A 15,963-nucleotide genomic window follows, 5' to 3' on the forward strand; every position below is an offset into this window, starting at 1 on the left:
CGCGGCGGCGGAAGATGCGCGGCCGGGGCGCGGGGAGCGGAGCCCGGAGCGCGGGGAGCGGAGCCCGCGGCGCGGTGAGCGGCGGGCACGGGGCGCAGGGGCCTTGCCGCGTTCTCCCTTTTCCTGTCGGCGAGCGCGCGGGGAGCGGAGCCCGGAGCGCGGGGAGCGGAGCCCGCGGCGCGGTGAGCGGCGGGCACGGGGCGCAGGGGCCTTGCCGCGTTCTCCCTTTTCCTGTCGGCGAGCGCTCCCGGGGCGCGGAGGTTAAACTCCCCCTTTCCCGCTCCCTTTCAGGCGGTGAATCCGCCCCTGTGGCGTTGCGTGCCGCCGGGAGCGGGGCCGCGCTCGGGCCGGTTTGGGTGATGCCGCCTGCGTTCGTTCCGCTCTAAGCAAAAGCCTTCTTTCTTTTTTAAGCAACAAATACGCAATTTGGCACTGTGTTTCCTAAATCAGAGGTTTTAGAATGAAAATTTATCCATCGGGGGCTTGCGGGGTGCGGCCTGTGGGCAGCGGGACCGGGCGGCCCGGCCGCTGGCCTCCCCCGGTGCCCCTGGCCGGGCGCTCCCGCTGGCCGTGCCCGTGGGTGGCTTCCCCTCTGTCTGTACCTCTTTGCCTTCCTTCTCCTTTCTCTCCCCTGCTTCCCCTCTGTCTGTACCTCTTCGCCTTCCTTCTCATTTCTCTACCCTGCTTCCCCTCTGTCCCTACCTCTTCACCTTCCTTCTCATTTCTCTCCCCTGCTTCCCCTCTGTCTCTACCTCTTCACCTTCCTTCTCGCTTCTCCCTCTGTCCCTACCTCTTCACCTTCCTTCTCATTTCTCTCCCCTGCTTCTCCTCTCTCTCTACCTCTTCACCTTCCCCTGGCTGCTCCTTGTTTCTCTACCTGTGTTACTCTGTGACGCGTATGCGAGTTCCAGGCTCAGTCCCGTTTAGTGTGATGAGTACAATTAAGGTGGTTTTAATTAAAGTCATTACCCATGACTGTAGTTTTAATTGCCTAATGGTTACTCTGGAAGTTAGTGCTGTTTTTATGCTGATAGCATTTTTTCTTTTCCTGCAGCAGGCTGATGGTATATAAAGTATTCCCAGGTGTTAAAAGGTTGGCATGGATAGAGTTTAGACTTCTGTTCATTTGTTATGCCATATATAAAATAAAAGTCCTAAAGCAAATTCTATCAATGAGCATTTATGTTAAAGAACATAGCTCTCCCTAAATATTTTCTCTGAGTTCTTTTTCAGTGAAGTGGCACGCTTTGAGTAAGACTCACTGGTTGTGGAGGCTGGCTGGCAGTGAGGCTGCCTACGGTGATAAATCATCCTTTAAATTTCACCAAAGCAAGAGCAGGACAGCTCATATTGCATCACTTGCTCAATTTGTTTATTGGGTCTTAAGTAGGTCTCCCACTGGCGTCATTGGAAGGTTGTTGTATCCAGTGGCACCCTCAGTGCTGTTTAAGACTTTTATTATCTCCTTGTATTAATAGAGAACCACAGAATATTATTTAACAGGTATATTGGAGGTCTGGTTTTGTGCCAGCACTCGGCCTTTTCTAGTAAGAAGGGCCAGGGAGAGCAGTTGAGAATTCTTCTAATAAAAACAAAGCAATAGTTCCCCCTGTTTTTTAATTCAAAAATTCAAAAATTCCATTGGAATCCTTAAACAAGAAAGTTCGAGTGGTTGAGAAGCAGAGCCTGCAACACATTCAAAGCAAAAATGAAATTGATAGTCTAATTTTACTATCCACACTGAGTGACATCTGAAATAGTAAGGAAGCCCAAATGATGGAAAGTAAATTAGATTTTTAAATTAGATAATGTTTGAAGATGTTAGAGTATTACTACATTTATTTCCTTGTTAATATTCTGAGATGTTTTAGGAAAAAGTAAGGAAAGATAAATCATACCAAAATAATTTAAATGACACTTTAAAAAAATCAATTACAGTGTGAGGCTTATTGCTATGCAGAGGAAGAAGCCTTTGCACAGAAATAAGCCTTTTACTTTATTCCACCTATTGAACAGAAAAGTGTAGACTAGGGAGAAAGTGCTTGTCTAGCTTTGGCAGTAGAGAAGCCTGGAAATAGTCTGAGGAAATGGAGATTGCATTCCATTTCAGCACTGCTGGTGAGTTACCTGGCACAGGCATGTGTGGTTTTATCTAAATTTTAAAGGGGTTTTAAAACGCAGTTAACTTTTTTTAGCCATATGCAGGAAGGACTTGTGATTTTTGTCTCAATATGGAGGAAACACCTGAAATGTACAAGTTTAACATGAATGACTTTCAAGGAAGATGTGTACTGTGTCATTAGTGAAGGGAAGACTGCTTTATGTGCTTTCTGGTTTTTGTGAAAGGGGAAAAAGGTGACACCCTACAGCCATAAGTCAGAAAGCGACAGGCAGGACAGTAATTGTCTGGATCTTTAAGTGTGGAATGAGAAAGGTGATGTTGTGGGCAGACAATTCTTCCTGGATTGTTTAAGGATTACCTTATTAGTGTATTTTAGGAGGCTATCGACTTCTCTTAAATGAAATAGTATATTTTTTAAAAATTGGAATTTGGCTTCTGTGTGGGTGCCGAAATAAACCTGGAAGATGGTTCCCGAGTTTGGTAATCACAAAGAGTTAACATGTATCCCAGTGGAGGGTTGGGTTTTGTGCCAACACTGTAGGGGAGAGGCAGAAGTTGTTAATTGCAACTCACTTTGCTGTTTGCATTCTGGGCTGGGGGTGGGAATTCCTTTTTTTTCCCCAGTTTTATTTTGCCTAGGTATACTTGGGGTTTTTGCAGCTGGGAGTCAGCAACTTTTTATTAATTTTCTGGAAATAGATGTGTAGCAAATAAGTTCTTAAATAACTCCAGGTTGTGTCAGCATTTTTCTTTGCTTGTTTCTATCAGCATTAACTGTTACTGTTCAAATCAGCCTAGTAACAGTTTTGAAGAATGGCAAAAGTAATGAGAATGGATGTATTTTCACGAAAGGGTAGTATATAAGAGCAGAGAAGTAAAACCTTAATATTGCCAGTTAGATTCCTATTATCTGTAACTGCTTTCTGGCCCTAAGGGAAGTAGATACCTCTAACAGTAAAATCTGTGTGAAACAGCATCATATTCTTATACTGGTCTAGCTGCCTGGATAAAAGGAAAACATGTGGAGTGTAGCATTATTGATGTGGCAGTTTTATCTGGATCCGTTTGTAGTAACTGTGGATTTGTTCAGGATTAATGGGGGGAGTGTATAATAATTATAATTCTGGCCCTGCAAGAATGATACTGTCTAGGCAGAGAAGAGTGTGTCTCAAAACTAATGACAAAACATGCCTGCCATACAGAGTTAAAGCTCTGTGGTATTTTCTTTACTTTTGCTTAGTTTTTGAATAAATTGATGGAAGAATCCTGCATTGAAACAACAGAGGAGTTCAAACAAGGTGTAGGATTAAAGAGCAAGCTGAAAAATCATGACTAAACTCAGTAACAGTGGCAAAATAATTGTGGTCACTTCTAATTAGCCTGTTTACTTCATGGTACCAATTCAGATTTTTCTAAGAAAGTATATACACTGGTGTTTTTTTAATTAGCTCTCCTTGATTTTTCTTACATATCTTAATTAAAAGTTTGGTGGTGGTTGTTAATTATGATGTACTTGTTTAGCCTTTTGTTTAGTCTTTGTTCTGTTTATGAATGCTGCCTTCGAACAGCACTGCTCTTACTCAAACATCTTGCACGATAGTTTTCCTTGGGGGTTATGGAAATGATAATCAGCCTTATGCTTGCTCTGTTTCCAGGTGCCAGAAAGACTCTCTGGAAACAGGAGCTCAACAAACAGACATTTTGTGTTGTACCATCACCTAGTCCAGTTTGTCAAAGGTGGAATTCTAAAGTATTAGATTGGGCTATAATGATAAGCAATCTGCTAGGGGATTTTCATGTTTCTGCCTTAGTTGGACTTCAGAGTTCTGGTTTCAGTGACCTCCTTTGTTCTGTTTTGTGTGAAAAGAGGGTTGTAGTGGAGAATCTAAAAGTGTGTTGTCCTTCTAGCAGTCTTTTGTATTTTGTTGGGTTTTTTCCTCTCCAAACTCTTGCAGCAAGTGTGGCATAGAAGCACAGAAAGCTCTTAACCTCTTGCAAAAAGAAATAACATGTCAAATATTACAGTATCTAGCTGGATTCAGAAAGCAATTGACTTGTGAACCAGGCTTGGTGAACCATTTTATTCACAATGTCTTTTCATTACTTATTCAGATAATTGATGCAATGTTTGAAGTCCCTGAAGTGCACAGAAGCATCTGCAATTTCATTGACATAGTAAACTATTTTAGGAAAAAAAGTACTTCAGTATCCTTACAATAGACAAAATATGCAGCCTTTGTTTCCATAAAGATTTAAAGTTAATGCATGGGAGATTGGGTTTGGGATTTCCATAAATTAAGGGGAGTTCTCACCTTTCAACAGTTGGGTTTTTAGTACTGAAAAACAAGTGTAGTTTCTCTGTGGGTTTGTGTGACTTCATTAAAAATAAGCATTCTGGTGCTTCCCCCTGGTTATAAAAACTACTAATAATAAATGGTGGTATTTGTGAAACTGCTGACACTTCAGCAGTGAAGAACACATTGAACAGATGCCTCCTGTTGCCCTCCACTTCAGCGTGTTTACTGGTGCTTCATGCAGCCTAGGTCATATTCTTGTTTTCGTGTTTCTGAGTGCTCCTGTAGCCTCTTCCCTCTGAATGCAGTCAGCTGCTCCCTGATTTGGTTTACATGCTCTTAGTGTCTCCCTCGGGTTCTCTCCATTCACCCGTCTTTCACAACAGGCTCTGCAAGCTTTGTTAATCAGCTCATCCATTTGCATTAGAGGGTGGGGTTTTTTTCCAACACAAGAAAAATGGTTTTCACCCCTCACTGCTTGCTGTCATTCCTTAGTTTGGGGCTTCCTAGTTTATCATCAAATTTATCGCTTGCTGTACTTAGAGATAGAGCTACTTTTCTGTAGGGTTTTTTTGCATGTGTGTCCATCTATGTTACCTGGCCCCTTGCCTGCCTTTTAAAAAAAGCTTATTTTTTCTTCTTGATTGATTTCTTCCACTTGGTTCCTTTCATTTTTTTCACTGACTAGTAGTTCTATCACTTCTGGGATTTCATGCACTATTTCCAACACAGTTGACTTTATTTGAACCATTGTCCTCCATATTTTCATGCAATGTATAGCTAAAGAGTTTTTGTGTAGCTGAAGTCATTGCATCTTGCTGTTGTTAGTTTGTTTTCCTTTGGTTTTGAGGCCTTTTTTCAGTTAGGCACAGACACTTGCTGTAAAATACCTACATGGCAATGTTTTCTTTTGTCCAATATATAAACAGAGGAATTATTCAGCTTCCTGACTATCATGTCTACTATACGGCCCTTTGTATTTACTTCTTACAAATGCGTAATTCTAAATGTCTTTTAATGAGTTGTAATATTTCAATTCATGTATTTTTGACATCCTTGCCAGTTTCTTTAGTTGCAGTAGCCTATGTAAAGTCACCTTTGGCCAAGCTGTTGCTCATTGCTTATGCAGAACCCCAAATTGTCAAAGGTATATAAAAATGGATAATGTTTAAAAGAAATTACTTTTATTGGAGGAGCTTTGTATGTCAAAAGGGAAGCTTTCCTATTAAGCTGATGTGATACAAAGCTGGTCTGTTACAGACTCCTGTATCCCGGTCTGTAACTTGACAACAGTTTGTTGTTCTTCCTCATTCAAGTATTTCTGGTTTGGGATAGCTTTTGTCTCATTATGCTCCTGGTTTTTCAAGAGAAGTCTTTTCTCTGCCCTGCTTGTCTGTTGTTCATGTGTTCCCTGCTTAATAGATTTCTAACCCACTGGCAAGTCTTCAACAGATAGCAGAAAGGTGGAATTTTCAAAGATGCTAAACTACCACAGATTTTTTGAAATCAAATGTCCAGAAAGGGTCTTAATTTGCTCTCATATCTTAAGGAATTGCACAGCAGCAAGACTGCATGCTGAAGCCTTAGAAAAGCATTGTTTCTGCAGGACAAGGTTCCTGCTAGCAGCCCTAATGTGTGGGAGATTATTTCTGCCATGCCATGATGTGAAGAGATAAAGCACTTTGTATTCCCTTACTGGCATCCTAGGTAACATCTCATAATCCAGACAATTTACTTTTGCTTGAATTGAGATGCTTGTTGATGTTCACAATACCAAGCTTTCTGTTAATGTACTTATTGCTGAATTCCACTGCTCTAAAGAAAACATCAGCTTTAATTATGTCTTGGAAGAGTTGTTCAAATTCCTGTCACTCAGGGCTGCACACTGTGGTTTGTACTGGGCTCACTGAGCTCTTCTTGGGCTCTCAGCAGCAGACAGCATGCAATAGCACCAGGGTTGCTCTCTGCAGCTCTCCTTGGACATGGCACCAGCCAGAGGAAGTTAATAAACACAACAGATGAAAGCAGGGAAGGAGTCAAAGATAAAAAGATTGGTAGAGAAGGAAAAAATGCTATTTCCGAAAGTAAGCAGCACATTAAGTAGATTGGATCTGATTGGTTTGTTTTGGGTTTTTTTCTGTTCTGAGGAGGAAGCATGATATTTGTGGGCCAGAAAAGCAGATTCTGGAAGAATGATGTGCCTAGAAAGAGAGGACTAAACCTCAGCATGCTTAAAGATGGTTTCTGCATGTTTCACTCAGGGCTGGGATGTATCCTTACTGTCCTGTACTTCCTCTGATCTGCATCAATTTTCTGTGTAGTTGCTCCTGTAGGAGTCAGCTCAAGGATCTCAGGCTTTTGTGCAGGTTGGAAGATCCTCCAGGAATGTCCACTAGGCAGCTTGTTTTAGCAGATATGTGATACAGAGGAAGGAGCACGAAGAAACAAAGACTTGATATTTGGAATGTAATTCCGTGTCATGCTGGACACTTTTCAGTCCATCAGATAATTTACACTGACTGAATAATGTCAGGAGGTTTTACTGTTTCACATGATATGTGAAGCCTCTCCCAATAAGTCAGAGTCCTGTGATATCTAAACTGGACTTACCCTGTCATAGAAGGACAGCCAAATGTCCCACTTCACCAGTGGGACCCTAGGAGGAAGACCAGTTGCCACTTTGCATTTGCCACAGCTGGCAGAGTGACTGGAGAGGTGAGAAACTTCCTCTCCAGCCCAGATATCTTCCTCTGGCAGCAGTAAAGACAAACTGATGCCAGATTTTTCTCCACTTGTCCTCTGCTGGTATGTGGGGGAAGATATTAAGGTCAGCCCCAGGCTCCGTGTGCTGTGACAGCGTAGGTTGTTCCCTTTACACAGATGGTCTGGCTAATGAGAGTACATTGCTGAACAGTTCTGAATCAGGGTTATTAACACCCAGAACTAACTACACTTCATGGAACCACGGAGTTAAATCATCTGTAGTACTGGGATGCTGTGTGGTGTGGGCACTTGCTTCTTGTATGCCTCTCCATGCGTCTTACTGGTCTTACCCTGCAAATGTCTGACTGATGAAAATCCCAACCCGAGATACAGTATTGGAGATAAGAGCTGGAGCTATGCTGCCTATTGTCTGTTTTTCCATCCACTTTCTCTGTGGTAAAATGGCCTGTTGGAAACCGAAAACTCAGAGTTTTGCCCTCTGTGCCCCAGCCTTGAGCTTAAATGGAGCACGTGCACTGAGGTAGTGGTGGAGGCTGCAGGTGGAACCCATCAGGGTGCTCAACCCTGGGAGTACATGGCAGTGCCATGCTCCCAGCTCTTCTTCCTTGCCTGACTCCCAGAATCTCGTGTTGCTCTCTGCAGGTCACTCTACTGGAAACCTATTTGAAATTTTGCCAGGTTATGTTGCTTTTTGGAGTGTTGAACGACACATTTGGGATCTTTTTGCAGTATAGGAATGTCATTGGTTGATGTGCTATTTTTTTTTCCCCTGTCCTATTAACCTGTCAGCTCTGATGCTCAGCAGTTGCCCTTTCACAGAATGGTCAGGCTGAGTTGGTGGGCAGGATAGGAAAATGCTGAGGAGCAAATTTGGTACACTGGAGCATCTGGCCTGTTCATCTTAATCTGAATCTTACAAGCAGTCTCTTTTGTAGAAATTGTGAGGGATTTTTTTTCTGGATTCTTAAATAGATGAATCAAGTGAAGCCTCCATTAAGCTTGATTGCAGTGTTTTTAAAATTATTTCTATCTGGGTCTTGTGGAAGCATTTGGAGCAAGATTTCACTGTATATACTTAATGTTGTTTTTTTCCCAACATTCATTTTTAGTATCTGGTCTTATTTTGGTTTGCATAGTTGATGTGACTGTATCTGTGAGAAGTTTTTTTTCTTTCATTCATTACTTAAAAGCTTATGAAATGTGCAATAGCATCTAGTTTTGACAGATTTTTTTAATAAATTACTGTTATGATCCTAATGATACAGAAGGAGAGGTTGGCTCTGCTTTCCACATGGAACAGCAAGTGATGAAATTCAGAGAGTTCATTACTGGAGGGAATTCTGCATCTGTCAGCAGCATGTGCAGAGTGCAGTCCTCATCATGGCAGTGTTCATACCTGGCCCTGTGTATGGGGGAGTCTTGAACATACTAGGACCTGGCGGATGCCTGTGGAAAGAGGAAAGAAAACCTTTGTGTGTGTCAACTCATCCAGGTTGCTGAGGAATGTTCTGTGCTAGTAGAAGTCTCCTGAGCACCCAAGTCTTTGTGCCCATGTGGCAGCTGAGAGGTGACAACAGCAGGAGTGGATAGAGCCATGTCATCATCCTCCAGCCTGGGACAGTCTCCCAACCAGCTGCAGAGGGTGGCTTCCTGAACAGATGATTGCTCCTAAATAATTGGCTTAATTTTCTGTGTTGACAGTCTTCCAGTTAACAGTGAGGTCAGTGGGAGTAATTGGTTAATAGCTTCATTGTGTCTTAAATTTAAATAGCACCATTAACCTCAAAGGTCATGAGCTGAAATTTCCACTACCAAACCACAGAATTTTATGGTGTGCACCTATACTGCCCTGTTACTTTGGCAGAAAGCACAAAATTATGGAAGTAGTTGGGAGAAAGACATAGCACCAGTATGCTGGAGGGATTTTTGCAATTTGTTGCCAGCAGCTGAAATTTTGTCAAATGTTCTACAGCATCACTGATGTCTGGCTTTCCTTTACCCACAGAAGTAGGACCCTCTACCACAGCAGAATAAAATCTTGTCCTTTGACACCTTTAAAAAAAAGTAAATATATATTTTTTGCACACTACGTCTATGTTGGTTATCTGTGCTTGCTTGGAACATTTTAAGTGAATTTTTTTAGGCATGGGTCTATGAAAAATGTTTAAAATCTATGACTGTTTTGTTTATTACATGAGCTTAAAGTTCCTTCATTGTACGATGTCAGAAGAACAATTAAGTTTTATCTGAGCAGAGCAGGGTGTCCCTAGGTACAGGTTACAATGCATCCAGTGATACTATTAAAAGAAAGAATGTTTGTTGTTGCATTGGGGAATCCTTATAAAACATCAGGAAAACTGCCTGGAAGAATATAAATGTGTTCAGGCAATGGAGTGAAATATTCTTAAACTGCAGGGTGATGGCCTGTAGCTGGATAGGTTTTCAGAGCAGCTGTTTTGATGTGATTGTTGCTTTTCCCAACAGTCATAAATTGGATGTACTAGAACTCTTTTTTTTTCTTAAGGCTTTGCTGTTCGGAGGTCCAGAATCAAAGCTTCTGTTATGAAAGCGAGATTATCAGCCTAGAGTTCATGAAATAAACTTAGCTTTATTTTTTTCTTTTGATGAGTTGTTTACATGCTTCTAAAGATGTTAGGCTTTTTCTGTCTACAGACAAATGTAGTCTTGCAGGATTTGCTTTGTGTAGCTGTTATGGGTGTATTGAGTGTTGGCCTTGGTGTGGATCTGTGGTCTGTCTGGGCTAAACTTGCCTTGCAAGTACTTAGCTGTCCTTATGAACAGCTGTGCTGAGTTAAATAGAGGATTGCACTGTGGTGTTAAGAGACCCTAGTGTGGGCAAAGCTCATTTAGGTGAGGGTCAGCTGGAGACGATCTGCTTTGGTGACCCGCTAAACCCATGGTGGCATTGGTCTGACCAAAGGTGGACTTTGTGCTGGAGCAAGGCTCCCCTAGTGATCATTGGAGACCTCCTTAGTGTGCAACCAGTGACAAAGAACATGATTTATCATCTTCTGAGACTTGTAGAGCAGGACAGATGAACTGTGCCTTGGAAGTGCCCGTTTCCTAGAACCTCCTGTACAAAGGGCTGGAGAGAGTCGCTGCCCAGCAGACAGGTAACCTTGGGTGAGGTAGATTTATCCACACTGGCTTCTAGGACTGGTAAAGCCCATCCTCTCACATGCAGCTTTTCTCCAGACACTGGAGAAACCACAAGCAGCTTGGCTCCTGCCTCAACTTTTACCTGCCTATTTAATGAAAAAAACAATTCGGCTGTGGAAGAGGCAGTTCAGCACAGAAGTGAACTCACTGTTGGGTGCCACCTGCCAGCTTCTCCAGCTGGGCTGCACAAATCCCTTGAAGCCCAAGCACCATATATTTATTGCTAGGTAACTAAAACATAGTTATTTATTAGGAAGGTTAGGCTGCAGAACAACTCCTAGCATATTTTAAATTTGTTTTAAAAAGGACAGTATTAAAAATACCTGTTGTCCATCTGCCCTACTTTAAAGGAAGCTAAAAATCATCTGCTAAGGTATGTCACACTTTGCAAAAACAAGTTTAAAGAAAACCATAGGACTGCATGAAAATCTGAGAACTGGGTAGGAAAGCTAGAGTCATCCTGATCCCGAGAGATGAGCACCAGGAGCTCTAGAGGGCAAAAAGAGGAGCTGCAGATGATTTCTTTCAGTTGTCTTTCTTTAGCCTCTCCCTGCTTTTGTGTCAGTATGGAAAGTTCAGTGCCGGCTGGTAGCTCTTCTGTTAAATACTGCATCAATTCTAGTTTTTATACCCATTACCTTCTCTGTATTTTACTTTGTTTTTCCTATTATAAAATTGTAATCTAAATTATACACTGAAGACTTGTGTGAGCCATATTCACAAGGGAGCTGTTTATCCCTGAGATTTGGGTACCTTATTTAGGCAGCTTACCTAACCTTTATTTCTTAAGGGGTAAAGTAAAACAGATGTACACAGGAAGCTTCTTGACAGTCTTGGCACTTTTACATACAGGTGTGAGCTTTGGAGCATGAGGTAAGCTTGGTTTCTGTAGTAAAACCATTTTAAACTTTTTCTCTTTTCCAGCATCCTTGGTTTGAGGATAAGTTGCATGAAAGGGTTTACCTGTAAATTACTGGGGATGGGGTTTTTTTAATGTATGAAATTGTAATACTTATTTACCTTCTGCCTGCTGCTACTAAAATACTCTGTGTAAGTGCCAGCTGCTCTAACAAGTAATTTGGACAATTAATAGCTCTTGACGCTTTTTGTTGTCTTCATTCTCTTTTGTATCTTCCCTGCTTCTGCATCCTTCCTGTGTAATTGCAAGTTGCAGGAGACATAACCCTTCTGCATGCTGCTCACAGGTCTCCTTTGATTCCTCCTGTACCTCTGTTCTGATCCAGCCACCTTGCACTCGTCCCCAGATCTCTTTCTGATCACTGTCTCAAAGCTTGGAAACATCAGCACATTAATCCCCTTTCAGGTTTTTATCTTTGTTCTTGTTATTGATATTATTTGGCCTGAGTGCAAGGTGGATAGCACACTGTATTACAGATGGGCTTAAAGCAAATCCATCAGCTGTTCTAAAATTAGGCAATGCTGGTTGAAAGACCCTGTTCACATTTTTTATGAACGTTTTTGTGCTTATACATAGGCACATTAAAAATGGCTGAACTCATGTAAATCTCCCTGGTAAGTCTGGAGTTCTTCAGTGTCTAGGTCCTTTCATTATTTACAAGTAAATACATTTTAAAAATGCAGTCATAAATCTTTGAAAACATCTTCATTTGTGCTCAGTTGAAACTTTGCTAACTGTATTATACAAAATTGACAGCAATGTAGAAATGTTTTAACTCTCCCTGTAGGTAGGATTGAGTTCTGCTTGTAGTGATAGGAAAGCAAGCTGTAGGATTTAGTATGTCTGTCGCATGCAACTTTTACTATCTCTGAATTTAAAAGGAGGAAAACAAAATCAGGGGACTGAAGGCATTAAAATCTCTATTTCTGAGCCAAAAGTAAAAGAACTGGAAAGGGGAGAAACAAAAATTACTGGTATCTTGCTGCTGTGTTAACATGTTTACCTGCAGTGTATGCTGCCTTTTGCTATTCAGTCTTGCGGTGCTGGCAGTGGGTTCTTTAAAATGTGTTGAAAATTGACCAGGCAGGACATAGTGGGACCGAGTAGATGCTCTGTGTTGCAGAGCAGCAGTTCAGAGCTGGGAGAGGAGTGTGGGGCCAAGGACATTGCTGGCCTTCAGACTTGCTGGGAAGGTGCTGAATCATCTTCCCCAAACCCTTCTTGCACTGCAGCAGAGCTGCTGGCCCCCTTCCCTGGCTGGCCTGTGCCCTGACAGTCACAGGAATCCTTTGCTGAGGTTATTCACTGGCACACATGCGTGCCTGAATCTGTGTGGCTGCCCAGCTGCCAGTTGTGGCACTGAGGATGTTCCTATCATACTAAGGCTTCTCTCACCATCAGAGCTATTTACATCTATTCATTTTGTTACCTCTGTGCTCTTCTCTGCCCTGGAGAGTTTTGTTCCAGTCTCCTGGCGTTCAAACATAAGTATCCACAGTGGGGTTTGCAAATACACACATCTTTGGAAAATTGGCATGTGATACTTAGAGCAGCTATGCAGCATCCAAATTACACATCTCATAAGGCATGAAAAAGAAAGTGGGCAAGCAACATTAAATAGCATATTTGTGCAAAAGCAGCTGAAGTGTGATTTCTCTGGGAACTGTGACTACTTGCCTAAGCTTTGTGCATCTAAATTCCTCATTTAGGGTTGTAAGTATTTAGGAAGGCTTTCTGTCTTGTTTTATATCTAGTGTCTAGCTCTTTAAGGAGCTAGAGCTCTGACTACTCTTGATTCTTCTTCTGTGTTGGTTGGGGTTTTTATCCTTCCTCTCTCTTCTGGGTTCAGATCCAAAAGGTGATAGTTTTTCCAGGTAGCTGTGTGTTGTATTTCATCTCCTCGGCATCAGGAGGAATTTCATTGCACCACACCAGAACATTGCATCGGCAGCAGAGCTTGTACAGCTTGTCAGTGGGTTCCACAGCAGGGGCAGGGTAGGAGGCAGGGACAGGTTCCTGTGTTTCTGAGTGGATCATCAAATAAAAGAAACTAATAAAAGCTCAGGACCATGTCAGTCATCTTTTTTAACTAGTGTTTTCTCAGAAATTTTATGGTGTTTCTTTTTTATATGGCTAGAGTTTTGTTATCACGACTTAGATATTTTTCAGTGAATCCTTAAAAATTTGACTCTGTTTCATGAAATACATTCATTCACTAGCCTTTAAGAGCCTGAAAAACATTTTCAATGTCATGCAAGGTGAGTCTCAATCATCCACTCCTGCTTGATTTCTACAGGGCAGTTGGTAAGGTGTTTTATTTTGCTGGTTCTTTTTTAAATTACTCAGTAGATAAACAAATTATGTACATATACACTTAATTGTAAACTGTTCAAGTAACAGTGGAAAAAAACCCCTTGTTGTGTGAGTAAATAACCTGTTTAGCCATTGTTTTTCCCTCTACCCCTAGTCCCTGCCACCTCCTGCACATGTGTGTTGCAAAGGGCAGTCAGCTTAATTGGGCTGGTTTCTTTTTTTCTTTCCCATTCTCTTTGCTGAAATCTGGCTTTGGGTTAGATGCCGTGAACAATTCAGCTCTAGCTTTCTTGTCTGAGTTTGTGACTGTCAGCATCACATGAATTACATGTTTAGCTTTTCAGTTTCTTGTAATTTCACAGAGGGTTTTAAATTAGTTAATTTCTTCTCTCTGTATATATTTAAAGGGGTTTGCACACCTTCATGTTCCTGTTTTCTCCTAGTATACTTTTTTAGTTAGTCATGCAGTGCATTTGCATGGGGTTATAGGTGATGGAAGATATTTTAAATTATTATGAGATCTTCTGATGAAAACACTGTGTGAGCTCAGTGTTGCTGAAGACAGTGTTGATGTGGTATCTTGAACTGGAGGCTGTTTCCACAGAGGTTCTTGAATTACTGCACAGGACAAACCCGGGTGCTTGCATTGTGTAATGTCCTTTCCCTGCCTGTTATCTTTATTAAATCATTTTGTACACGAGATCCATCTCTTGCTCACACATGCCTCTCCTTGGTTCCTCATCCACCTGCACCCTCCCATCTGTCAAACAACAAAATAACTCTTTGATAAGAATTAAATATTAATTTTATGGGAGGAATGTCTTGGAAAAGAGTAAAATTGTTCCAGAGATAAATGCTTAGTTCTCCAGAAGAGTAGAAAATGAGGTGATGGAAAATGCCAGGTTATAGTTCACAGGCAGCAGCATTTAAATGGTTTGCTATAATCATATTAGGATAGAATTAAATTGAGTTCTTTATTTTGTGCTGCAGTGGAATAGGACTGTTACTGATCATTTTCTCCTCCCTCTTGCTTTGATGATGAGTGTGAAAACTCAAACAGCAAAAATTACAGGAGTTCTGCAGCAGTGCAGGGAGACAGTGTGAGGAGGTCTGACTTGGAGTGTTGCGTCCTTGCACATGAGAGCTCTGGTGCTTCCCTAATAGACTGAAAATGAGACCACTGCTGCTTTATAAGAGGTCTGTTCCAGCCACATTGCTCTACAGCTTGGCAGATGGTGGCATGTGAATGGTTTCATATTGATTGGATGGATTTGCCTCGGGGTAATAGGAGTATGGGTCCTTAAAGATGTAATTCTAGATAGTTGGTTTTTTTAATTAAAAAAAATAGAACAAAAATGTGGATTTGTAAAACACCTCTCTTTACATGAGAGGGGTGTGTGGTAATCAAAGCACTGAAGTTACATGGAAATAAAAAGTCCTTAAATAGATTATCACAAAGACCAAAAAGCCAAGAATACTTATTTACTAAGTGATTACGTTTTTACATTAGAAGAAAGTGACACTTTTAATTAGTGTTCAAGGCATATGGTGAATGAGAAAATAAGCTTATTTCATGCAAACAGAAATCGATGCAAATAACCTTTCTCATATAAAAAGGGATGACTTGAAACTCAATACATATTCAAGAAGGTTAAGTCATTACTGCATCACTTTAATATTAGTTAAAGGCCAGAAAAGAAAATCACTACTCTGCATATACTTACTCAGCATGGATTGCTAGAAATGAAAGGAAATAGGTGATGGTGCTTTGTAGGTGGTAAATCCAAAGAAGCCCTTGTCCATCTAATGATTTATTCTTTAACCTCAGTAAATAACCTTTTGGGTTCTGCCTTGGCACAGGTAGTTGCCAGAAATGCCCTATTCCTCCAGCGATTCTTTCCAGCTGGTAAAGACATTGTGATGCTCTTTTATTGTTCTTTCTCACACCTCTGCTTTGTGCTTTCAGTCTTGTAAATGTTGTTTGTAAATCCTTCGCTATGAAATGACTTTTCAAATGTGTTTGTACAGCACCTAACACAAAGATCCCAATCTCATTTATGCCTCTGGGTGTTGCTGTAGAGCGTTGAGCGAATTGGTATTTTTTATAGTAATGGAAGTATTTCTTGAGGTATTTGACCTTAAATAAAGTGGAGAAAAAATACTTAAATAGCTTGCAGACATGATGGAATAGGGACAGTTTGATACCTTGGGGGACTTGGGTGCTCTTGAACACTGGATCCTTTCCATGTATTTCAGTCTTGTGCTCTGATGCGTGCAACAGTGGTTTCATAAATGAATTTAAGCTACAGTAAGTCATAGCAGTATCTTATCAAGTTGTCTTCAATTTTCTTGAAGGTACAGTTTATATTTTCTAGCAGAAGTATTTACATGCTGAATTTTGTCTTTCCATG

At 41.3% G+C, this 15,963-nt stretch overlaps 1 protein-coding gene across 1 annotated transcript in view; it reads left to right on the forward strand.

Annotated features, from left to right (window-relative positions):
* The first annotated feature begins 160 nt into the window (after positions 1 to 160).
* The window catches only part of ELAVL4 (ELAV like RNA binding protein 4), an 80,895-nt gene continuing 65,092 nt past the window's right edge, over positions 161 to 15,963 (forward strand). The window contains exon 1 of the mRNA XM_039711697.1: positions 161 to 182. The gene's annotated coding sequence lies outside the window, so the exon portion shown is untranslated. The remainder of the gene's footprint in view (positions 183 to 15,963) is intronic.

The sequence above is a fragment of the Passer montanus genome, unplaced genomic scaffold (assembly GCF_014805655.1).
Source record: "Passer montanus isolate IOZ18808 unplaced genomic scaffold, ASM1480565v1 scaffold25, whole genome shotgun sequence".
Classification (NCBI taxonomy): Eukaryota; Metazoa; Chordata; class Aves; order Passeriformes; family Passeridae; genus Passer; species Passer montanus.